At 41.5% G+C, this 24,606-nt stretch overlaps 1 protein-coding gene and 1 long non-coding RNA gene across 5 annotated transcripts in view; both read right to left on the reverse strand.

Annotated features, from left to right (window-relative positions):
* Positions 1-24,606, reverse strand: part of FANCF (FA complementation group F) — a 327,076-nt gene that overhangs the window by 202,807 nt on the left and 99,663 nt on the right. The gene's annotated exons all lie outside the window — the stretch shown is intronic.
* Positions 10,903-23,478, reverse strand: LOC309374257. Of its 4 annotated transcripts, XR_014170459.1 has the most exons (7): positions 23,315-23,478; positions 18,130-18,238; positions 16,052-16,308; positions 15,054-15,163; positions 12,862-12,997; positions 11,587-11,895; positions 10,903-11,367 (listed from the first exon to the last, which is right to left on the reverse strand). It is a non-coding gene; the product is annotated as an uncharacterized lncRNA (long non-coding RNA). The 4 variants fall into 4 exon arrangements; XR_014170460.1 differs by lacking the exons at positions 18,130-18,238; positions 23,315-23,478 and adding an exon at positions 18,300-18,956; XR_014170461.1 differs by lacking the exon at positions 23,315-23,478 and having other exon boundaries at positions 15,069-15,163; positions 18,130-18,956.

A 24,606-nucleotide genomic window follows, 5' to 3' on the forward strand; every position in this document is an offset into this window, starting at 1 on the left:
ATCTTTGGTTCTCTCAGTCATTTGACAGGTTTAGTGAATATAATATTTTACAGTCTTACAGGGTTTTTTTTAAAAAAAAAAAATGTAAGTGTAATATTTTGCAGTTTGCTTAGTGATCCTTTGTATTTATGATCTTTGAGAGAAGTTGTAGAAAAGAAGAATGCAAGAATGAATGGTGACATCTCTTAGCCAACTTCTTCCTCTCCCTCTCACCCCCAGCCTGCAGGTTTGGGATATTTAAAAGAAAATGAGGAACAATGGAATCGCAACACACACACACACAATGCCAGGGGTAGGGAAACATGGAGCTGGAAGCTGATTTCCATGCCCCAAACCCTTCACTGACCCTGACTTGCACCCAATGTGTTTTTGACAGGCTAGAATGTGCCCTTGATCTCCGATGATGCTTCTTTCTTGCCTGGATGAAGGAAAGAGAAAGGTGTGCATGTGGGCGTGCTGTACAAAGGTAATTTGTATAGCCCTGTGCTCTTTTGGGAGGAGGGAGGGAGGGAGGGAGGGATATACATTCATTCATACAAACAAACAAACAAACAAACAAACAAACAAAAACAACTAAGGTTTATATGTGAATCATTTACCCCCACAATGGAAAGTATTCCTCTTCTTGTTTTGCACCACATTGTGATTAAACCACACAAACTTCAAATAGCCACAATTTCCTGTTACATCTGGAAAGCCCCTGGACTGTTTCCTATGTTGTTCTAGAAGCTTCCCAAACCCTCTGGAGCATTTCTTTTGGTGGAAGGGACACAAGGGGCTGCAAGGGCAAGGGGCAGTCCATCAAATTTGCTCCTTCCTTGTTTCAGCAAAGCAAAGCATCCCAAGAACAGAGTTCAAATACGTATAAATTAGGGTAGGTTGAAGATCCCCTTAGTAAATAGTATGGAACTTAGTATAGAACATACAGGGAGAGCTAACTGGAGACTGGATGAGGAAAATAAATTGTGTTTTGGAGTCACGTAGAAAAAATAGAGAAGTTAAGAGGGAGCTGGGCTCTATGGGAATAGAATGACTAAAAGAAATAGTGGATGATTAGATAGGCGGGAATTCAAGGGATGAAACTAAATATAAAGGTTCACAGAACATCTCAACCAGGTTCATTACCATCCATGGTTCGACTCATGAAACCTCTGCCCCAAAATATGTAATTACTTTATCTTGAGATCAACAGTTGTCATGTTGTTGTTTAGTCGTTTAGTCGTGTCCGACTCTTCGTGACCCCATGGACCAGAGAACGCCAGGCACCTCTGTCCTCTACTGCCTCCCGCAGTTTGGTCAAACTCATGCTGGTAGCCTCGAAAACACTATCCAACCATCTCGTCCTCTGTCGCCCCCTTCTCCTTGTGCCCTCCATCTTTCCCAACATCAGGGTCTTCTCCAGGGAGTCTTCTCTTCTCATGAGGTGGCCAAAGTACTGGAGCCTCAGCTTCACAATCTGTCCTTCCAGTGAGCACTCAGGGTTGATTTCCTTCAGTATGGAGAGGTTTGATCTTCTTGCAGTCCATGGGACTCTCAAGAGTCTCCTCCAGCACCATAATTCAAAAGCATCAATTCTTCGGCAATCAGCCTTCTTTATGGTCCAGCTCTCACTTCCATACATCACTACTGGGAAAACCATAGCTTTAACTATACGAACCTTTGTTGGCAAGGTGATGTCTCTACTTCTCAAGATGCTGTCTAGGCCTGTCATTGCCCTTCTCCCAAGAGGCCTCCTTCATGGATCACTGCCTTGCCGTGGCGAAGGGGCTTGAAGAACTCAGAGAAGCTATGAACTATGCCGAGCAGGGCACCCAAGATGAACAGGTCATAGTGGAGAGTTTTGACCAAACGTGATCCACCTGGAGGAGGAACCGGCAAGCCACTCCAGTATCCCTGCCAAGAAAACTCCATGGACAAAGACAACAGTTGTCATAGCTGATTGAAATTCCTCAGTTTCTTTCCATTAACCTTTTTTATTTAATACTTACAGAGAATAGTCCCTTTCCAAATATTACTAGAACATTGTGTACTGTTAATGGAAATAGCATGTTGATTGCCACAGAAATGGAAGATAATTTATCTCTGGTAAATAACAGGATCTGTTCAGAACGGAGAAACAACATGTGTTTCAAGTGTGGGGGCATGATAAAATAATCCTTTGCCCTTGAAGAATCCATTAAGAAACCTGCTCCCTTCTTAAACAACAACATGGTTTTCCTTGTGAACAACACAAGGAGAAAAAATGGGAACTGCAGTATTTTTATGTGGAAAGGTGAACAAAAGATAAGTGCAAATTGCAGTGGAAGCCTCAGAGAATTTCCTGTGGAAACAGTAAAGGGCTTTACTTGGGAACAGCTAAAGAACTAACCTCAAAAATAGTCACAAGAGCTGTAACAAACAACCTGAAGTTAACCTCAATTTTCAAGGGAGTTGAATTGTTGCCCACTTGAAGTTCTCAATGTTCATTTTGAGTTCATAGTTGGTGGGGGGGAGGAAGGAACATTGACGATTATAAAACAGAGTAGGAGGCATGAAAAAGGCAAGTTCAATGCCCTGTCCTCTGTGAGAGGTTAAAAAGAAGGCAAAATACAGAACACTTTTAAGAAAGGCATACAAGGAAAAAACAAGACTGTAAGACCAAGGAGACACAACGGGAGTTTGTGATCTTTTTTTCTACCCTAGCCTTTGGCTCAGAGGGAAATGGAAGAAGGAAAAATAGCACAGCTCTTGTCAAGAAGAGAGATACATGAGGAAAACAATGCAGTTGTAAAGACGACATGAATGAAAAATAAAAGGGAAAAATATTAGAACAAAGAAAAAGAAATCCTGAGAGCATAACAGAGGAAAATGAAATGAAGAGAAGTTAAGGGGGGCATATCAGCTCTTGGAATTTTCAGGGAGCTTTACTCAAGATCTTCTGTGAAACAAGAAAATTGCCCTGTCAAAATATATCTCTATCATTCGGGGATGGGGGGCATGGATTGATCCAGAAGTAGTCAATACTTAATAACTATATTTTTAAACAAAGGTGATAATAAAGGTAGCTGCTTTGTGGAGTTAGATATTTTTTCTAAGTTCACTTCTTTGAAATAATCTCAGCTGGGTTTTTGAAAGGTGGCAAATGGGTTTTTACATGTGTTGGAAGTCAATTTCCCCCCAGCTATCTTATTCTTAAAAGCCAATTATTTAGATGCTTTTATTCTTCTGATACATGTCTGTTCCTGCTTCCCATGGCCTTGTGGGATTTTGAGCCAACTGATTTAGAAACATTTTTCTCTGTTTCAAGGAATAATTTAAATCCTAAGCAGCAACTCTAAGACTAGTTGTGAACTTTTTAATGGGGCATAAGAAGAACATGTAACTGGGTACAGATAGGTCATAGTCTGTGGGAGTCATATTCCGTCAAGTATCCTTCATTAAATACTAGTCCTACTGAATCCTTATAAACACCTGGAATAACTTATTTCAAAAACAGGATTACAGACTTGAGATGTTTTAATAAGAAGAACTTTTAAAATAATATTCCCTGATATTTTTAATATCAAATATGCAGGTTTTCTTTCAAGCATTTTAGCACTGCTCCTGAGGATGTCCTGTGCAGGCTGATCCCAGTCCTGTGGTGTTTCTACTGATCTCCCCCAAATGGGCACCACAGTGTCCTCCCATGCCCTTTGAAGCTGCCCTTGAGTCTGGGAGGAGCATCTCATGCCTTTTCAAGATGAACGGAACCTGGGACAGAAGAAGGGGGCAAAGGGTTCACCTCACCTGGCAGCATCCAAATCGTCCTCCGTATCTCTTTTCTGCACATGAATTTGCCTTCCATTGCTCTGCATTGTTTCCTGGGCTTTGGGAAGGAGGTATAGTAATACTACTACTACTAGACTCATAAAATCATAGAATCATAGAGTTGGAAGAGACCACAAGGGCCATCGAGTCCAACGCCCTGCCAAGCAGGAAACACCATCAGAGCACTCCTGACATATGGTTGTCAAGCCTCTGCTTAAAGACCTCCAAAGAAGGAGACTCCACCACACTCCTTGGCAGCAAATTCCACTGTCAAACAGCTCTTACTGTCAGGAAGTTCTTCCTAATGTTTAGGTGGAATCTTCTTTCTTGTAGTTTGGAACCATTGCTCCGTGTCCGCTTCTCTGGAGCAACAGAAAACAACCTTTCTCCCTCCTCTATGTGACATCCTTTTATATATTTGAACATGGCTATTATATCACCCCTTAACCTCCTCTTCTCCAGGCTAAACATGCCCAGCTCCCTTAGCCATTCCTCATAAGGCATCGTTTCCAGGCCTTTGACCATTTTGGTTGCCCTCCTCTGGACACGTTCCAGTTTGTCAGTGTCCTTCTTGAACTGTGGTGCCCAGAACTGGACACAGTACTCCAGGTGAGGTCTGACCAGAGCAGAATACAGTGGCACTGTTACTTCCCTTGATCTAGATGCTATACTCCTATTGATGCAGCCCAGAATTGCATTGGCTTTTTTAGCTGCTGCGTCACACTGTTGGCTCATGTCAAGTTTGTGGTCAACCAAGACTATTACTACTACTAATTTATTACTTATACCCCACCCATCTGGCTGGGCCTCCCCAACCACTCTAGGCGGCTTCCAACAGGATATCAAAAACACAAGAAAACATCAAACATTAAAAACTTCCCTAAACAGGGCTGCCTTCAGATGTCTTCTAAAAGTCGGGTAGTTGTTTATTTCCTTGCCATTTGATGGGAGGGCATTCTACAGGGCAGGTACCACTACCAAGAAGGCCCTCTGCCTGGTTCCCTGTAACCTCACTTACCGCAGTGAGGGAACTGCAGCGCTAGACCTCAGTGTCCAGACTGAACAATGGGAGTAGAGACACTCCTTAAGGTCTACAGGACCGAGGCTGTTTAGGCTTTAAAGGGCTTTAAAGCACCAACACTTTGAATTGTGCTCGGAAACATACTGGGAGCCAATGTAGGTCTTTCAGGACTGGTGTTATATGGTCTTGGAGGCCACTTCCAGTCATCTAGCTGCCACATTCTGGATTAATTGTAGTGAGGCCTCTGACAGGATCCTGCAGCTCTCTTGCCTCCAGGTGGGCTTTGGGAAGAAGATGGGAGGGCTGTTGGACCCTGCCAGAGCATTGTGTCTGCCTCCCTAAACCAGGCAGAAGCTTCCCAGGCTTTGGGAAGGAGGCATGAGGCTCTGATTTTGGGAAAGAAAAAGGTCATGGAACTGCATATCAGAGCATTCTGCCAGAAAAAAGCACTGCCTACGCCCCTCTAGATATTTTGGGACTTGGTGGGTGACATGGTTCCCCACCATTGATGACATCAGACTGGTTTTCTGATGTTGAAATACGACTTACCATTTTCTGGAATCTACTTTCTAAAGTTTTTTTGGGGCCTAAGCTGCTGTATGATAAAGTTGGCAAACTTATTTTCTTTTGTGGGAAAGACAGTGAGGCTGGCAGCATCGACTAAAGTCAAATTTGTTTATGCAGGCAAAGGGATATTGTCTGCTTGATGAAGATGCCAGTTTATGCATCCTATAAGCATTTTCTGACAGGCTTGCGCTAGCTTTTGAGTCATATTGAGGATATCCAAGTTAAGAGGTCACTCATGGGCCTTTAATGTCAAATATAGTATGAATATATCGAAAATCTATGCTTCACTACTTCTAGGTCATCCCAGAGGGCATAGCTACAGCTAAGAAACTCAGTGTGAGAAATAAATAGTCCTAAATGTGGAAATAAATAGCCGTAATATTTCTTATAAGAATCTATTTCTGAAGAATTGGTTACAGATGATTAGAAAATATTGAAAAAAGAATGTAGAATGCATTTTTTTTTTCACTAAAGCTGAATAAAACAACATGAATATCTGGATTTGAAACTTAATGACTGCACCAAAGCTCATATGATGGGACCAAAGTGATAGCTATCATTTTGACAGATAGTCTAAACCCCTTTTGTTCCCTTCTTCTCTGATGATATTCATATATTTTCCTGGGTATAAGACTAGGTTTTTTGCTAAAAAAAAAAAAAAGAAGTAAAAAATTGGGGGTTGTCTTGTACACAGAACATGGGCACCTGGGTGGATTCTTGGTAATATTTAAGCATATGTCTGAGATTTTGGCTTTGGGCGGGCTAAGGCTGTCCTTCTGCCTTCCCCCCTTTCTCCTCCTCCTCTGAGCTGCATGCTGGCCACTGGCTCGCCTCCTGAAGCCCCCGCTAGCTCAACCACGGGAGCAAGAGCAGCTGCCACCGCCGCTGCTGAGAGCTGCCTCAGCCACCTCTCCTTGCCCTTCTCTCCTCCCCAAGCCTGCTCACCACCTTCCTTAGCTTAGTTTGCTCAACGGCATGGCCTGTGCAGAGTGGGTGCTGTCTCCCCCCTGCGCTTCCTCAGTAACCTGCTTGGGAGCCTCTTTTCCCTGGCTTCCCTGCAGCAGCAGCTGCCACCAAGGGGGGGGGGGGAGCATGCGGTGCCCCAACTGCTGCCTTTGCTTCTGCACCACAGTGCACCTCATGCTGGAAACTTTGAAGGCAATTGCCCCCCAAAAGATAAACCTGCCACCACAGATCATCCAGATTTTCACTTCTATTTGACGGTTTTGTTTTTGTAATTTTGGGCTGAAAAAAATAAGGGTAGTCTTATACATGGGGGCGTCTTATACATGGAAAAATATGCTAGTTTCTACAGGAACACCATTACCAGTTAATACGTTTGTCTAACATTCTTCTTCTCTGAACAATTGTTCAAGTAAATTTATTCAGTGTTACATTTGGGAAATAAAATGCAAATTAGGGCTTGACTCACCTTCTGCCACATTCTTCCACACAAGCCTAAGTTTAAAACTGTGTGCAGTATACTGGAAGTTGGATAGATTGTGTTAAACAGCATTATCTTATTTCAACAATTATTTCTATAACTGAGGAAGAGCAGCTATTCTGAGTAACGGCAGAACGCTTTCTGAAACACAATCCAACCATATTCTGCTCACTTCCTCATTGTGGCTTTCCCGCTTCTCATTATTATTATTTTTTAAGGTTGTCTTAAGTTCCCTTCTAAAGTCAAGATCAATAGCACAATTCGTTTCCTTTTGATACATCATAAATTAAATACACTTCTTGAGATGGATGCCTGATGCTTGCTACAAAAAAGCAGTGAGATACTAAATAGAACCCCAGAGGCTATTTTGTTTTCAAATATTAATGTGCCTTCCTGGTCTGCTGCTTCTCTCTGCCCCTCTCCTCCCAAACTGAGATGCTTATTGACAAAGCTGTCCTTAGCCAGTGAAATGTTCCTTCCCTTGCCAGCTTCTTCCCCAACTCTTTCCTCATTGCATCAGATTACAGGGTAGACAAAAATAAGTGCTGTGCCACTGATTCTTAGCAACTTTGGGGCACAATTCTGCCTCTGATGTGTTAGGATCTTCCTTCCCCGCTTAGCAGGATACAGATTGCTCTAGAATGAGAGAGTTCAGCCAGTTATGCTTGGGACAACTCTTACTTCAAGGATGGGAATTCCAAGTCCTATCAGCATGGCCAATGGGGATGCCAATTGGAATCCAACTTCATTCTGCAGGGCCACAGGTCCCCCATCCCTGTCCTAATGTGCCACATAATACATCATCAGGGCTAGCACACACATTACTGGCCCATGCTTTCTAAGCTCTAACAAGTCATGTTTAAATTCTTCTCTTCTTCAAAATGACAATGCCACTTTGGTGGGTTTTATTAACTTTCTGTTTAATGTTGTAGAACCAATTCTTAAACACCAATAAATCCAGGATTTAGTAAAGCTGTCACATTAAGGAGCTGATTGACATACATTTGAATTGTTTGTCGTTTTTGTTCTTGTTGTTCATGCTCCTAATCTTTGAATTTATATTCTCCCCCTCCCCCACCAAAAAAAGCAACCCTGAGGGTGGCGATTCCGTGTACTTGGAGATCTATAGTGGCAGACTTCCAGAGAAGGCAAAACACTGCTGTTAGAACAGTCACTAAGTCTGCAATAATTTTGAAGGGTTATGGTCTAGTACAGGCATAGGCAAACTCAGTCCTCCAGATGTTTTGGGACTACAACTCCCATCATCCCTGATGACTGGTCCTGTTAGCTAGGGATGACGGGAGTTGTAGTCCCAAAACATCTGGAGGGCCCAGTTTGCCAATGCCTGGTCTAGTAACTAAAGAGAAGGCTTTCTAGGTCCAATTGATTTCCAGGTGAGAATGCTAAGTGCAAGCTCAATTATCCCACTGAAGTGTTAAAATTATCTATTTCGGATTGTGTTTTGATGTTTGAAGTGTGCACATATTTTTGACATCAGGGTGGAGAACCTCCAACATCTACACCTCCCGATTTGATCCACATGGCCATTTTCAGGAAACCTTCATGTCAGGTGTGGGGCGGGTAAGAGCAGGACTTCAAAGAAGCAATTGGGAACTTCAAGCTCCCAGTTCCTGCTTTTATTAGCAAAGTCCCTGCACATGCGTATTTCTACTTCAAACCTGGACCAGCACAGTATTCCTGCTCCTGAACTGTAGAAGAGACTAAAGCCACCTGAGGACCCACATATCCCATGGAGGAAGGGAAGCAGTAGTTAGCCCTTCCTGCTATGACTCAAGGAAGGCATTGATGGCAGAGGCAGTGGGAACAGTTTACATGGAGATTTGAAGGAGAAGAGTGGAGGCAGTGTTTGAAGGCATGCTCCTACCCTGTTAGCTATGGCAGGTAGGAAAGTACCTTGTTCAAGGCTTCCTCCATTTCTCCTTCAAACTTCCCAGAAAATATGCTTATTATGTGCTTTTTAAAATTTTGGATCTTATTTAAAGCTAACTTTTGAAACTGGCATTGATACACAATGGAAAATACATACTTCTTTAAAAATACAGTTCTAATTTTCTTACTCTCACAGAGGAACTGAGGATCAAAACAGTCACATATGGAGACAAATGAATTTCCATCTGCAGGAAGGACTGTAATACTTTGTATTGCTTCTTGTGATTATGTCCCACAGAAATGGAACAAAACACTTACAAAAAGTACTACTGCTTAAAGATTCTGTTGGAAACAGATACAGTGAGTCACACTTGATAGCTGCCTTCCAAACACATGCTTGATAATATGCTGAGGATAGCAAGAGAATATGGATGATTTGCCCGAACTTCATTAAACAGATGAAGGGGTATGGGCAGGGCTGGGTGATGATGATGTGGCAACCACATACAGTGGTACCTCGGGTTACAAACTTAATTTGTTCCAGAGGTCCGTTCTTAACCTGAAACCGTTCTTAACCTGAGGTACCACTTTAGCTAATGGGGCTTTCTGCTGCCACACCGCCACCGCGTGATTTTTGTTCTCATCCTGGGGCAAAGTTCTTAACCCGAGGTACTACTTCCAGGTTAGTGGAGTTTGTAACCTGAAGTGTTGGTAACCACTGTACTGAATTCTCCCTCCTCTTCCCCACAATATGAATTTAAGGAAACGTGTTGTGTAATGCCATCACGTTGTATATTTCCTTCCCCCTGCTCCATATTTTTAGTAGCTGCTGGGTGATGCAGGAGATATCAATTTGTTAGCATCATATCATGCATTTTCATAAGTACCTATTAAGGGACAGAACAGAGACAACTGAATGCGAAATTATAATTTTTGTCCTGTAAGAATATATCTTTGAATTGTAGTTGGCATTTAAAACAATATATATGAGAATAATAATCATGCTAGATTTTACAACAAATAGGATGGATACCAATTTCTTTTTAGAGCTATAGGTTGCTTCTGAATTATTATTATTATTATTATTATTATTATTATTATTATTATTATTTGTACCCCATCCATCTGACTGCATTGCCCCAGCCAATCTGGGCAGCTTCCAGCATATATAAAAACATAGTAAAACATTAAACCTTAAAAAGCTTCCCTATACAGGGCTGCCTTCAGATGTTTCCTAAATGTTATACAGTTACTCATCTCCTTTAACAGTGCTGGGAATAAAATGGAAGCAAAATTAAAATGGAAATGCACACAATGGTTCATATTAAATTATCCAGCAATTTCCTTTGTAGTGGAAAAATATTTTTCCATGATATTTACTCAAATGTAACTTCCATTCAGAAAGTTCCTTTTTAATGTTAATTAACAGTTTTCTGTTTGTCGTGTTCTGCTCATTTTACTCCTTTCTGTTGATGATGACTGTGAATATCAGTGCTGAAATACCTCTTAATTGTTCCCCCAATTGTCCAAAATCAGGTTAATTTCCCATGGCAAGATCAGCTCCAGCATTCAAAAGTATTTTGCATATATACTATGTTGCATATATACTTAATACTATTCACTCCATCCTAGTGATCACTGGGCATGGAGCTCTAGTAGTACACACCTGGCATTCTTCCACTATCTATCACATTCCTTGGAGAACATGGACCTGTCCTCCTTTACTGGAGCTCCGTACAATTATATGGAGCCCTTGCTTGAGGTGTGGTCTGCAAGGATGGATATAGATATAAAGCTGGTCATTTTAAAGCTAGCATTCTTGGTAGCTGAAAATACGATTGGCATAAAAGCCAATGCTCTCTATGTAGACTTCTGGTGCCCCAAGTATCTCTGAATCTGTAATAGATTAGCATATATATTTCACTTGGAGGTGAAAATGTTATCACTCCCATAGCAGTTTAAAAAGATATTTCATGGTAAAAAAAATGGGCATTTACAGAAAACCAGTCTTGAAAAATGATGTCTAGAATAATATATAGAACTGTGCTATTTCAAATGGCAACTTGAGTTTTATTTAACTAAAGAAGTGCATAGTTTGTGGAGTATAAAGGAAATTCTGCTATTCTGTGGTATTGATAAAAGAGAGTAAAAAGCATGAGAAAAGACGGTTTTGATTTTAATAACGAGACTCCAACCAATAATACATGACCCACAGACATATTGCAAATCTCCATTCTGTGATCTTTTCAGGTCTCATGTGGTATGTTGGGTCATCTTCGGTCAGTACTTGAATAGATATTTCTGTGGAAAACCAAACTACCGTTTGGAAAAGGTGATGGGTATCTGCGCTTGATGTCATTGAACAAGATGGCAAAGTATTAAAAGGTTTTCCTGTAAAAGAGCTCTCCTGGGGGTGGGGGCAAAGACTATCTCTACATTTAGCACATCTATAGAACTACAGAGCAATTGTCACCTAGTCTATAGAAATGACAATGTTACAGTGTGTACTTTCTTGTTGTAGATTGTATTAGTAGCTTTTGACAGCTAAAGCAAGTTCACTTTGTATACGAAAAAAGTAAAATTGGGGTCAGCATTAACATCAGTCTTCAATAAAACTCTTCAAGACATGAATTCTCTTCTAGTTTGCTTTGCTCAATAACTTACTACAGTGGTACCTCGGGTTACATACGCTTCAGGTTACAGACTCCGCTAACCCAGAAATAGTGCTTCAGGTTAAGAACTTTGCTTCAGGATGAGAACAGAAATCATGCTCTGGCGGCGCAGCAGCAGGAGGCCCCATTAGTGGTGCTTCAGGTTAAGAACAGTTTCAGGTTAAGTACGGACCTCCGGAACAAATTAAGTACTTAACCTGAGGTACCACTGTAACAACAAAGGGAAAGGAAGGTAAAACAGTTGCTTCAGCCTTTCAGTTCTGGCATTTAAGAAAACCTTAAAAAACTTGTCTTTTCTTTATTGTTTAGATGATCTAATTCAGTTTATTTTATTTGTCTGGATCCACTCAATGTTTCATATTCTTCTTGATGTTATACTACTTTTATTTCTCTATGCGTCTGGGTCCTAGCCTCTGGACCAAGAGAAAACAACCTTGTTCCATCTTCCATGTAGATACATTAGATCAAGATACACTACGTCCACAGGATTCCCCTGATCCAATGAACTTGTAACTCTATAAAAAAGAGAGATGGGATTTGTCAGGCATGACTTGTTTTGAAAAATCCATGCTGGGTCTTAGTAACCACAACATCCCTTTCTAAGTGCTCACAGCCTAACAGTTTAATTATCTGTTCTAGGACCTTTCCTATTATTAATGTCAAGCTAACTGATCAGTAGTTACCTGGGTCTTCTCCCCCCCCCCCCCGTTTGAAGATGGGGATAACATTTGCCCACTTCCAGTTCACAGGGACCTCAACTGTTCTCCAATAATTCTCAAAGATTATAGACAGAGGCTCTGGGGTTACGGTACATCTGCAAGCTCCTTTAGTACCCTTGGATGCAGCTCATCAGGCCCTGAAGACTTGAATTCATTTAAAGTGGCTAGGTGTTCTGTTGCCACCTCATTTCCTATATTGGTGGCATATATTCAGTTATCACCAGGCTGGACACTGTTTCCCTTTTGTGCAAAGTAGGTGTTGAGTAGTTCTGGCTTCTCTCTGTTACCTAATAACATTTTTCTGTCTTCTCCATACTGAGCACCCATTACTTGTTTACTCTTCTTCTTGCCAAATAAACTTTTTAAAAAAGATTAGTTTTAACCTCTGTTGCAAGCCAGAGCTCATTCTAAACTTTGGCCTGCCTGACCTTCTCCCAGCAACTGTTGTATTGTTTACATTCCTTCATTATTTCCCCTTTCTCCTGTTTCATATACATGTCCTTATTAAATCTCAGCTAATCTGTCAACTCCTTATGCAGCCGCACCAGTTTCATTAGGTGACTTCCACTTTTCTCTTTTGTTGGAATTGTCTGCATTTGTGGCTTCAATATTTCACCTTTCAGAAACTCCCATCCATTTTGGGCTCCCTTCTCTTTGAGTATTTCAGACCATAGAATCTCACCCAATAGTTCCTTCAGCTTTTTGAAATCAGCCTTCTTAAAGTCCAGAGTGCATGTCTGACTATACTCAGTTTTCCCTTACCTGTGTATCATGAAACCCAAGAGGATATGATCACTTCCTCCCAGGTTCCCAGTACTTCTGTTTCATTGATCAGTTCCTCCCTATTAGTGAGGACCATGTCCAAGATAGATGACCCCCTTGTTGCTTCTTCCACCTTCTGGGAAATGACATTGTTAGTGAGGCAATTAAGGAATCATTGATGGTCTTGTCACATTGGAAGTGTCCATGGCAATCCGTATATTTTACAAGTATACTGTTGGGACAGCATAGAGTAACTTCTTTAAAATTTCTCACACAGATAAACTGTTTCCATTACTCTTATTACAGGTTGGTTGCCGGGCTGGCACCTGTCTGTTTCAGGAGACAATGGTGGAGTGTGGCATTGGGGGTAAAGTCAAACTGTTGGAAGGTCACAGTGCCTGCTGTGGTTGTAGGGACTTATACAGGCGAGACATGTTCTGTTGGGCTGTGTATGTGATACAATATCGGGGTGAAGGCATCTTTTTCTATTTGTCTCCGTGTCAGTCTCAGTTTATTGGTTACTTTTCCTAATAAGGCTGTTTCCATACTATTTGATACCATTGGTCCATGCTTACTCCTGACATGTCTCTCCAGTGCCTGGCTATGATGCTTCTGGCTGCTGAGAGTAGGTGGGTTATTAGCTCTTTATGATGTGAGTGGGCATTATTATCTTGGAAGATGTTTAGTAGGGCCAGTTCTGGGGTGACTTCTAATACCTGCTTAGTTATTTTGCATATTTCTTGTATGATTGATGTCCAGAGGAGTTGGATTTTAGGACATTCCCACCACATGTGGCGGTATGTGCCTGTGGAGGTGCATCCTCTCCAGCATTTTGGTGAGGTTCCTGGGCATATTAGCAATAGTATCCGTGGTGTTAGGTACCACCTGTGAGTTTCAGAGTGAGTTCTTTTCTTTTCGCTGATATGGATTTAAAGGGAGGTTTAGATCACATTCTGGTCCATTGGGTGGGGTTAATCTCATAGCCTATGTCATCCTCCCATATTTTTTTTATTAAGTCGAGGGGGTTTGTGGGATTTTTGAGCAGTATTTTGCATATTGTGGATACCATCCCTTTGCCTTGTCCCTTTGTTATTAAGAGGAGGTTTTTGAAGGTTGTCAGGGGTCTATTTGCCGCTGAATTTACTACTGGAATATTTAAGAAGGCAAGAAACATATTCTGCTGCAGCTGGGGCAGATGGTTGTGTTGTTGCAGATGCACTATTTCTTCTCTCTGTGCTATCAGTAAGTTCCAGCTGTGAATATGGTCAGCTTCTGTGCATTTTGCCCTTCACCTCCAACAGCAAAATACACCAGGTTGGCCTTATGGAATATACTATGTGATTAAAGCCTGGTCTCCAGGATATGATTTAGTGTAAGACTCACAATCTTTTAGTTTAGTTTAGCTAAAACTCACATATTTTTTATTTTAAATAAACCCCCACAAGGAAGTCTGCAGCCGGGCATGGAAGATTCGCGGTGACTCACAGCATCAGCCTGGCACATAAGATCTTGTAAAGCATATCAGGCAATCAAACACACTGATTAAACACATTGGAAAAATATAATTAGCTCATCTATTTGGAATTATACCATAATTAATATATTGGGGATTTGACTTGAGCCAAGAATGAGACTTGTCTAAGGAAGGACAGATGCATAAATGGGATCAGCAGAATGTTCACAATCATTCCCTTAAATTATTCTTTACAGATCAATGAATTTTTAATAATACATTTCCATATTTGTTGAGAATTTTAAATAACGAATTACAGGCAGAAATGGCCATAGGACTACTCAGTAAAAGTTTTTCCAAATTGATTTTATCTTTGTCCAGTTTTGAATGCAATGGTGCAAGTCTGAATGCTAGCATGTGTGAATCTATAGTGAATTCACAGGATACTTTAGTCAGAGATGGAGAGCCTATGGCTCTCCTTAATTTATTTATTTTACTTTTACTTATTTTAAAGCATTTCTAAACCACTTAATATTTAAAAATCTCTAGGCGGGATACAAAAATGCAACACCAAAACAATAAAACAGTATAAAAGCAGAGATACCAACATATAAAGCAGCAAAATGGTATAATAGCAATAGAATAAAATCAGAAATTCAGCAATAACAGGTGCAATCTTATGGGTCAAAGTAAGTCCAGTCAAAAATATATGTCTCTATAAGATGCTGGTGAACCATACCTGGTTTAAGTTTACCTTGAAGTCTCATTTCAAAAGCTGCAGATTGAAGCAATTTGGTGGAAAACCTGAACAATTCTGTAGATGGATGGTCAGCACACACTGCATCAGACCTACAGAAAAGAACGAATGAAAATAATTTTACACGGCTCATTTGTTAAATGAATAATAAAGGGTACAATTTTAAAGCTTTTCATAGGGAAAGATATGGTGACATTTCAGCACAAAGACTTGAAATTGCTTGTTCAAATGATGAGGAATATGTGAGCAAAGCAGGAAAGTCTGAGGACATCCATCAGAATCCTTTGACTCTGCACAAATTATGAAAAGAAATGCGACTGATTGCTGCCTTGTATGGACTTTGGCTGAATTCCTTCTGCAGAAGTCAGAGATAATTTTTATAGGCATTGAAGATGGTATGATACTAGTGCCATTTCCCAGCTCATCTCTTTGTCCCAGCCTGAAGAGGTGTTGTAGGTTTTCTACATCTTTGTAGAATCTTAGAAATCATAGAATTGTAGAGTTGGAAAAAACCCTGCAGATCATCTAATCCAGGGGTGGCCAACTCCCAAAAAACTGGCAGTGATCTTCCCGCTTTTTGGGAGTTCAGGTCGAAGTTGTTGAGGTTTTTTTTTAAGAACGAAAGCCCTGTTTTGGGGGGTTCTGGTCAAAGTTGTTGAGCTTCTTTGGGGGGAGCCGGTGATCTACCAGTGATCTACCACAGATATCCAGATCACAGTCTGCCTGTTGGACATGCCTGAGTTAATCCAACCCATGAAATGCAGGAATATGCAGCTGTCTCATATGGGATTGAACCTGCAACCTTGGCATTATCAGCACCATGCTCTAACCGACTGAGCTATTCAGAAGACACATGGAAGCCTTGACACTGGGACCGTACAAGACCACTGGCCAGCCTGAAAGGGGCCTATTCCTGTGCCTCTGTCACCTGTCTTTAGACTTCTTGATTCTAAAAGCAGATTGACAATGGAACCAATTACCTAGAGGAGGAGTAGGTTCTCCTTTGCTGGATATCTTCAAGCAGATTCTGAACAGCCACCTGTAGAGGCTGCCCAAGTTCTGGGAAAGCCATTCTCTAAGTCTATGATTCTAGATTGATGTGCCCTTGATCCTCCTGTCATGAGTCTGTGTAGCTTCACTATTCCTTATTTAACTACATCCTCTCCAAGACTCCTCCTTTCTTTCACTGGACCTTCTGTCTGCTCTGGATCCTTTACTTACCAAAGTACTGATGTCTCTGTAGGCAGAGAAAGCAAACAGGAAAATGTGATATTAGGTACCTAGAACCAGGCAAAGACTCTCCTCCCTGAAAGAGAGGGGAGTGGTTGTGGGCGGGAGCCCGAGCACCGCCCAGCAGGGGGCGTTGCCCCTGCCTCCAGCTCACCTGGCTGGCGCTCACGCCCCCCCGGTGGCCACCCAACCAGGTGCCGCGGTGGGGGCGTGTTCAGCAGCCTTTTGCTGCAGCGCCAGCCTTTCCCTGGCCTCATTCCTCCTCCTTGTCCCGTCACGAGTCACCCACTCTCCACTCCCTTTTAGTTAGGGCTTAGGTCATTGGCCTCGCTATGGACCTTAGGTTGGTCACCCTGGTTGCCCGGGGGGCCTGGCAGGAGTTTTTCCATTTGGCAATAGGCTTTTTGGGTTTTTTTTGCCTACCTCGTAGCAATCGTCACAACTTTTGTGGTATTGGTGGGTAGGTTAGGCATTGGAATAATGTGTTGTGGTGTGTTGAAGTGCTAGGTGTGGCCATCGCCTATGCCTTCAATTTTTAGGGGTATTCCGTTAAAGGAATCTGGCGGTCGTGTATTCTGTCCGATGCCTGCTTGGCAGGAGGCCATGGCACGACCCGCGGTGACAGCAGGGGTGAGCCTATAGTTTGATTAGCATCAACAGGTGATGAACCCCTGGTGAATAAACCCACTTGTTTCGATCCAATGCCTAAGCCAATACCTTTTCATTGCTGTAATCAATAAAGTTGTGGCCTTTTCCAGCCCATTAACCTTATATCACGTGTCCTTGTGTCTTCATTTCACTTCATGGGGGTCGGGCCCTCGCACCACTACTACAGGTTGGGTCAAGAGACTTCAAAGCACAGATTGGCCTGCCCTCAATTTTTTACACTGGTAAGATTAAGTTTGCCATCCCAACCCAAACCCCTTTTGCTATGAGATCCACTTGTTTCTTTAATGGGTTGTAAACAGCGTGCAATTATAAAATGTTTCATAGCTTCCAAACTGTCTTTGTCATGATACTCTTGAGAATGAATAAAACAGATTTTTTCCTTGGCATCTAAATTGCTACATCTGGAGAGCTGACAATTAGAGGTATATATATCCTAATGAAACTACGTGAAGGAGTCTGGCAGGACCTGCAAAAGTGACAGTCCATAGCTCTGCATGTTGCCTGGAAGGCAGGTTATTGTTGCGATATGTCATTTTGCTAGGTTAAACAAGTATTTAAGGATCCTATCTTGGGGAAACTGCTGGGGTTTTTTCCTTTGCATAGACATATGCTACAACTGCAGTGGGCATTTCACTTACTTTTTCTTTCTTTGACAGAAAATCCCCCTGGAAAATATTTGCTATATTTCCCCCCTCCCTTGTTTGATGGCAGGCTTCAGACCTGATTTTAATTCTATGTCATAATAAAGGCAATAGAGACTTTCAATAAAATCACAACGGATCCAAAAGTGGTGCTCCATCTGCTAGACTGTCACACAAGATATTATTCTTCAAAAGCAGAACATCTCTTGAGAGTCAGTAAAGCAATCTTGGGCACCAAAAGGGAAATTCAAGTCCTCACTGCTAGATAATGCAAGTCTGGAGTACTCTTTGCAATAGTTTGCAGTAATGGGACCAATTCACCACATAAGTAAGTCAAGAAATCCAAAAGATTCCTGAACTTCCTTACAGCAAAAATGTTTCGTGATCTCCATGGAGATGCTCTGAAATTGAATCTGAAGTTACTGAACTATCACATAGCATACTTTCTGGGAAAGACAGATAAGCCATTAAAAATATATATATTCAATTAATAATAACAGATAGCAAGAATCTAGCACCTGAAAATTACTTTCTGTCCTGTTGTGATTTGAGCCTTTTGGCATCTATGGAAAGAGTGCAGTAGTTCCCAAATCTTGCTGCAGATTAAGCTCCCACAGAGGCCTCTGTCTGTTTTTAAAACACACAAGAACTTTTGAATTCACTAAACTCAGGAAGAGATGATAGTTACATTCCAGTGTGGTAGACCCAGACCATTATCACGGTATTTGGAGTTTTGATCAGGCACACTTCTTTGGGTGTCCTTTCAGATTGTTTGGTACTCATTCATCCAAGATGGCTGCTTCTTGTTGGGACTGGTAGGGCAAAAAACAGGGAAGCCAATAGTAGGTGAAACTGGATTCAATCAGAGGTAGAACTAACTAATTCTAGCTTTGTCCCCATCCTCCTTCCTGTTGAGACATTGAGTTTCTCCCAACTCTATCTGGAGAAAGCATAAGGACTGCCTCAATGAGTAACAACATAAATCTAGTGCTGGGAAAACTCTTATTGGCTCTATTCAGAATCAGCTTAGCAATGACAACCCTCCTCAGTCAATGCCTGGAAAAAGGCAACAAAATTTTTTCCTGACAATAGCTGGTGCATACAAATTGATTGTGCCACACATGCATATCTTGTTGCTCCCCTGTAAACAAACATATCTGGGAATAAAAGGCGATAGATGTGAATGGGGTACAGGAACAGCATAAAAAGAATAGAACTACAAAAGACAATCCAACAAATGAACCTAAATAGAGAAGATATACACCAAATAAAAGGATGCTTTTGTTGGGCATGTGATCCAGTAACACAGTTCAATGGTGGGGATAAACATTAAAGAATTCTGTCGTTTCAAAGAAAATAGAGAATTTAACTTTAAAGAGCTTTTTCACATATGTCTACAAAGATGCAGGCCAGTCTGCTTGATGTGCATGTGAAGAAACTTATTAACATCTCACTTTACATTTGAACTGGAGGAAAAGTTGGGAGGGGGTGAGTAAATATCCACAATATTTATTTATATTTATTTATATTTATTTATATTTATTTAGCAAAATTGATATATTGCCAGATCATAATAAAACCTCCAAATGGTTTATAAGGCAGTACAGCTATATGTGGTAAGATGGGTGATATTGTATTCTGTGTAAGTTAATGCTAACTCTGGTGACATAACTACATAAGAACTTAAAAGAGACTGCTGGATCAGGCCAGTGGCCCATCTAGTGAAACATCCTGTTCTCCTTGTGGCTCACCCTGTGGAAACCCTGCAAACAGGACCTGAGCACAAGAACACTCTCCTGTCCAAACATGGAAGCAGAGCCTTGCCTCCACAACCTGCGAAGGCAGAGCATAATGTTAATCATGGCTCGTTTCCACTAATATCCACCATCCTACATAGGTTATACTCTTAGGGATGTGCGTTTGGGGTGAAATAATTCTGCTTTCATTTAGTTTGCGTTTCTAAAGGCCACCTTAATTTAGTTTCACATTAGTTTCATTTCACAATAAGCTCAGGTCTGCCGGTACTCAAGGCGACTCTCTTGCTGAAACTAAACAGATCTGGGGCTGATAGGTGCCTGGCCTGAGGACTGTCTGGGAACCTCATGTACATTCCCTTGGTTTCCATTAAAGACAGCATAGTGTAGTGGTTAGGCAGGGGTCAGCAAACTTTTTCAGCAGGGGGCCGGTCCCCTGTCCCTCAGACCTTGTGGGGGGCTGGACTATATTTTGGAGGGGGGTGGAATGAACGAATTCCTATGCCCCACAAATAACCCAGAGATGCATTTTAAATAAAAGGACATATTCTACTCATGTAAAATCACGCTGATTCCCAAACCATCCACGGGCTGGGTTTAGAAGCCTATTGGGCCGGATCCAGCCCCCGGGCCTTAGTTTGCCTACCCATGGCTTAGAGTGACAGACTAGGACCTGAGAGACTGCGGTTTGAATCGCCACTCGATCATCAAGCTTACCGGGTGACCTTGCGCCAATCACTCACTCTCCGCCTAACCTACCTCACAGGGTTATTTGTGGGGATTAAATGAGAAAGGGGAGAATCATGTAAGACCCACGGAGAAAGTGGTTGGATATAAATGCCATTAAAAACATGAATATATACATGATGGACAAAAGGTAAGATATAAATGTATTAAATAAATTTTACATTATTTTCACATTATTATTTTTAAGAAAACATTGCAGTGGAAGTGTAGTGATACAGTTTCTTTTTTCCCATGGCAACTGGCAGCTGTGCTGAGCTTGTAAAAGGCCTTTCACATATGTTACTGAACACTCCTCTGAAGGCAACAACATTTGCTGCCTAACAGTGTGAGTTTGTAATTTGGTTATTTGAAAACTTAAAGGCTATATATAGTTTCCCTCAAAAGATCTGCGTACTCTTGGGCAGGTTAAAAAGTGTGTAGAAACTGAACATGTAAATGCAGTAGAGGTGCAGGGCAAGAGGAGCTGCTGCAAAGTTTAGAAAGGCAAGAGATAAAGGTCCTTTTAAATTCAGACTTCAGGTACTGCCAGAGGTTCCTGTGGCACAAGCCATCTGCAACTTGATTCCAAATACATTGAACAGTGATAAGACAGGCATCCTGCAGAGGGATTTAGCATGCCCAAAGGACCCTAAAACCAAAGCATGAGGGAAGGTTTTGTTGCTGCAAGGAAAAAATTGGCAATAAATGAGAATTTCCTGGATGCCAAGATCGAGGTTTGGGGCAAGTACTCTTTGGTGAGAGAACCCCAGCATAGATCTAAAATCACAAAACATAAAGCAAAGTAAATAGAGGCTGTTAGACCTTTAAAATATGCCCTTGTGAGTTCCAAAACTTCCTTCCCCCCCCCAGCATAGAAAAAGGCCAAATGTTTGATAAGTTACGAAGCCCTTGTAAAACTTGGTTTAGTTGCAAAGTGGTTAAAGTTCCTCAATTATTGGTGTGGGAAATCAAGAATAGCTTGTGAGAACCATATGCTCTGAGCTTGGAGCAACCAGTTCAGCACTCACATGTTGTGAGTGGAACAAAGGCTTGATTACCTAGTCCCTCCCAAGCTGAGCTAAGCCTGGTGGGACACCTTACTCTATGGTCTTAATCCCTCCATGCATTAATTAGACTTAAGCATGTTGATTATAATCTTTTTATGCCAACTTTGTCACTGCATGCCTCTCCTTTTGCAAATGACGCCTTGACCCTTTATGTGGCAAAAATGGCACCTACGACAGAAAGCAAAATTGAATTATAATATTACTAATGCATTTTTAAGGATTAATTTAAGACATTTGCAAACAAAAAAAATTATCATAAAGCCGATCATAATGTAAAATATAATAAAAACACATTCAACATGCAAATTGCACTGAAAGGTTTTCTGCAACTTGGGTTTTTAGTGTAAATGTTATTCCTTGATAGTTAGTGCAAATCCATGTAAATCTTTAATTTTTAATCTTCTGTGAGTACTCAGAAGTCAGTACATTAGGCACAATAAAACCCGGATGGTGAAATCATAGCGGCTGCTTCTTAGGAAACCCAAGGGACTTCTTCAGTTTGCATTTCTATGTGAAGCCACTCTCCATTCAACAACTCTTACAGCACATTATCATGAATATCCCTCTCCATCTTTTCATCTATCAAGACTACTTCTACAACTGCACCATTATCTGAGAAGCAAATAAGCCTTGCTTTCTTTTTATTCTTTGAAATTAAAAGGTTGATGGTTGGCTTGAAGCCCAAAAGTTGATGGGAGATAACTGCTCAATAGTTTGACTACAGTGCTACTCCTTGTTACCTCTGTGTGAATCCACCAAAGTTGAAATTGTATTTTCTGAAAGATTACATTTAGTCATTCATTTCAAGCTGCATGAGAACTGAATACTGTACATAAAACCCCACCCCTTTTCATGTTTTAAGCTTAATAAAAAAAGATTTTTTTTGTGCTCCAACAGTAAGAACTATTGATTAAAGCAAGTGGGTAGAAGTTTTGACTGCATCCAAACTGAGTTGAGATCATTCAAAAACTGTTTAAGAGAGACAACATCGAACATATGAAAAGAACCCATTTATATTCGCCAGAGGGGGAAAAAAATCAAAGTCCAGGCTGAAGCTTAGGCATTAACTTGGAGCTGTGTTGCCAGACCTTTGTGAAGCAGAAGTTCAGTTCTAAGCTTCTGAAGTCTTAATCCTTTGTTTGGAAACAATTGCACTTATGCAAACTCACAGTCCACAATCTGTCAGAGAGTTAGGTATGCTTAATACTATTAAAATATCCCAGATAAAAAGGTAAAGATAAAGGGACCCCTGACCATTAGGTCCAGTTGTGGATGGCTCTGGGGTTGCAGCACTCTTCTTGCTTTATTGGCCAAGGGAGCTGGCATACAGCTTCTGGGTCATGTTGCCAGCAGGACTAAGCTGCTTCTGGCGAACCAGAGCAGTGCACGGAAACACCGTTTACCTTCCCACCAGAGTGGTACCTATTTACAGTGGTACCTTGGGTTATAAATGCTTCAGGTTACAGATGCTTCAGGTTACAGACTCCGCTAACCCAGAAATAGTACTTCGGGTTAAGAACTTTGCTTCAGGATGAGAACAAAAATTGTTCAGCGGCAGCATAGCCACAGTGGGAGGCCCCATTAGCTAAAGTGGTGCCTCAGGTTTAGAACAGTTTCAGGTTAAGAATGGACCTCCGGAACGAATTAGTTCTTAACCTGAGGTACTACTGTATATACTTGCACTTTGTGCTTTTGAACTGCTAGGTTGGCAGGAGCAGGGACCGAACAACGGGCGCTCACCCCGTTGTGGGGATTTGAAGAAAAAAATAGATGGCTGCCCTCATGCACCCATGGTGGCAGCCTCCCCCCCCCCATATAATGATAAAAGGTGCCTGGCTATATCTTTGTTTTCCTGATACAAAGTTCATTAGGAGGATGAGAAATCATCACATTAATTCTTTCCATGAACACACTATGCCATGTGTTAAGCCTGGGCCTAGGCAGTTCTCCTGCATGCTTAGAAGATATGGAAGGAGCAATCAAGGATGTTCAAGTAAGATATAGCACTTTTCCTTTTATTTCTGAAATCTTCACTTCAGTAACTTTTCTTTCCCAAGATTACTTCCCCTGCCCAGGGATGGACTTTGATAATATGGCACCCTGAGTGAGGACAAAATTTGGCAACCCCCAAATATTTCTTATTTTCACAATAATACCTTTTTGTACAGTTGCCTTTTTTTGGATCTTCTCAGTAGGTATCCATATAAATATATGTTGTTGTTGTTGTTGTTGTTGTTGTTGTTGCTGTTATCTTGCACCCCCTCTGTGTGGAGCAATCAGTGGCAGAGGAAGGGGGTGTGGTGGGTGCAGGCCGCCCCGGGTGTCATCACTGAGGGGGGGTGTGACAAAATGACAAAAATATGAGTTTAAAAAATAAATAAATAGAAAATAAAAAATTTGGCTCACGAAACTTTTTAGTTCAGTCAACAAACACAATGAAACGCGGCTGGCACTGTGCGCCGTACCATGGGGGCTGGCACTTACCGTGGGGCCTGCAATGTGCCTGAGCCACGCATCTCTCCTGGGAGCGATGTGTTGGCTTGGGCGCCTGCAGGCTCTGCATTGCCTGAAATGGCAGCATGGGACTTGCGTCTGCCTACTGCCTCTCCCTCAGCCACCCTACTGCTGAGGGGGAGGCGAGAGAAAGGCTCCATGCAGCACGCCCCTCCCCCATGGGCGACTCACCCCACCCCTGGCTGCAGGATGAGCACTGGGCACCCGAGCGGCTAGCTATGCCGCTGGGAGCAACTGCCTATACCACACTAAATCTTGCACTGTCCTACTTATGCAATAACTTGGACATCTATGCTTTTTCTTTTTGCACAAGATCCCAGTCAGATGGAAAGAAAACAAGTGACCGAATCACAATTTATCTTTCTATGCTTCTCTGCTTTCACATCATCCAAAAGAAAATGATCTTGTATATACCAATGCATGGCAAAGTGATTGGTGAATGAGGATTAATTCACTAGCTATATAATGGGATGGGGGTTTTTTAAGCCACCCATTAGTATATGCAAATATGCCTTGAAAAATTATTAGCGTCTCTTTGCAAGGTGATTAAAAATCAAATATACGTCTTCCATCACCCCTGCAAGTGAACTCATGCTTTTATACAGATGATTGTCTTTATCACTTTTCTGCAGAAAAGAGAAGATCAAAGCTATTATTTGTGTTTCTCATCTTTAGACAAAGAACGCAAGAAATAAAGCATTCCTGTTAATTCTTCATGTGTTTGGTTACAAGGCGTTTGCATTGCATTCCTTACTGTTCATTAGGTGCCATCCATTTCTATTAGTGGGGAAAATACAAATAGAAAGGAAGGTAAGATAAATCTTCTCGTCTCTTCCATGAAGTCACGTTTTTAGACTTCCTTAATTACAATAATAGAAACAACCTCAGCAGTTTCATAACACCAATTTTAGGTTTTCGCCGTGTGCTTTTGAAA

This window comes from Podarcis melisellensis, assembly GCF_964234715.1.
Source record: "Podarcis melisellensis genome assembly, chromosome: 1".
Classification (NCBI taxonomy): Eukaryota; Metazoa; Chordata; class Lepidosauria; order Squamata; family Lacertidae; genus Podarcis; species Podarcis melisellensis.